Source organism: Haliaeetus leucocephalus, unplaced genomic scaffold (genome assembly GCF_000737465.1).
Source record: "Haliaeetus leucocephalus isolate CR32 unplaced genomic scaffold, Haliaeetus_leucocephalus-4.0 Scaffold339, whole genome shotgun sequence".
NCBI lineage: Eukaryota > Metazoa > Chordata > Aves > Accipitriformes > Accipitridae > Haliaeetus > Haliaeetus leucocephalus.
This window is the reverse complement of record NW_010972775.1, coordinates 15,106,610-15,108,523: the sequence shown is the minus strand read 5'-3', so window position 1 is coordinate 15,108,523 and position 1,914 is coordinate 15,106,610.

The following is a 1,914-nucleotide window of genomic DNA, read 5'->3' as shown; positions in this document are numbered from 1 at the left end:
AGGCGCGGGGGGGGGGGGGGGGAATATATATATTACATGTATTTCTGCCAAGAAAATCGCCTCCTTTACCCGGCAGAGAGAGGGGACCCCGTCCCCAGCCCCGAGCAGCCCGGCGAGGTGCGGTGCTTCACCCGCAGCATCCTCGCCCCAGCGACACGGCGGCCCGGGGGCTTGGCGCGGCGGGCGGCAGACCTCGCACGGCCGCAGCCGGGCAGAGCTGCGGCTCGGCGGGGCTGGCTCTCCCCGCCCGGGCCCCTTCGCCGCTGCCGCAGGGACGGCGGGGCCGGAGCGGGGGTCGCATTGCCGCCGGAACGGCCCCGGGAGTGGGGGAGGCTGCTGGCGGCACCCCACGCTGCTCCCCGCCGCCGGGGCCCCGCGGTGAGTAACGGGGCCTCCCCCCCCTCCACCGTAGGGGGAAACTGAGGCCGGGCCGTGGCCCAGGCGAGACCCGCCTGTCCCCCTGTCCACTCGGCACCGCTGTCCCCGCACCCCCGGGCTGCCCCTCGCAGACGGCGGGCGGGCGGGCGCCTTCCCCCGCCCCAGCCGGGGAGCGTACCGGCCGCGATCACCCTAACAGCGACAGCGATAGATTAGGAGAAAATCCAGGGCCGGAAAATGAAGGAGGAGATCCGATGCGTGGCAATTTTCATCCCCCCACCTCTCTCCGGGGCAGATTAAAATAAACGCCGGCCAAGCCCCCTCCCGAGCGGCTGCGGGCCGCGGGGAAGGCACCGAGGGGCTGGGGACGAAGCAAAGATTTCTCCCCTCCTTCTACAGCCCCGTCGGGGCGGCCGGGGCACCCCCGGGCCCGTTTCTCGTTAGGCAGGAGGCGGAAGGGAACCGGCGGTGACCGGGAGCCCGGCAGGGCGGCCGGGCTCGCCTGGGCGCCGGCTCGCAGCGGGGCTGGCAGCGCTGATCCTTTAGCTTTTAGCCTAATTGAGCTCGTAGATTTTATTTATTTCATTTTTAATTTATTTTTTTTAAGGGGATGGCGGGGAGGGGGAAGGCGAGGAGAGGAAGAAATAAATAATCCGAGCGGAGCTCGCCGAGAGCCGGAGCCGGCGGGACCGGCAGGCTGCGCTCAGCCGCGGCTGCTCCCGCCGCGATCGCTTCGTTTCGCAGATCCCTCGTTTTGCAGCAGGTCACATTTTACCCTCGGCTCGGATTTAAAGGAAGGCGATGTTTAGAAGCGACAAGGGATTGCAATTTTTATTTTTAAATTTGGGGTTGGTTTGGGTTTTTTTATTTTGGTTTTTTTTTAATGCGGAGTAGGTCAGATCAGCACCCCAGATAATCATATTTACCTCCTGGCATTTTATTGTTGTTGTTGTTGTTGTTGTTATCATTTGTACGTGCCGGATTCGTCGCTACACGCATATCGCGTTAAGAACCTGTGCGGGCAATAGCAGAATCTGGAAAGGAAATAATTAAAATAAGGGGAGCGGAGAGGATCGGTGCGGGATCGCGGGTGCGTCCCCAGCCCCCGGGTGCGTGTCGGGACAGGCGGGCCCCGCCTCTGGCTGCGGGGAAAGGGGCCCTTCGGGCTGCCCCCGGGTGCAGAGGCCGGACGGGGCGGGCGTTACTGGGGGAGGAGAAGGTGTGAGAGGGGTGCGCTGGATGGGGGGACATGGCATGGGGGGGGACCGGGGAGAGGCAGAAGGAAAGGGGCCGGGAAAAGGGAAGGAAAACGGACGGGAAGGGAAAAGGAAGCGAAAAGGGAAGGGCCGGAGAAAGGGAGAGAGGAAAGGGAAGACGGGAAGGGGAGAGGGAAGAGGGAGAGAGGGGAGTGCCGAGGATAGGGAGAGGGAAGTTAGTTGCAGGTGAGTCCCCCCGCGGCAGGCCGTGCAGGGGTGCTGCCCGCCTCTCCCCCTCGCTGCCGGCCCAGCGGAGCTGCCGCGGAGGGGAGGGGGGGCA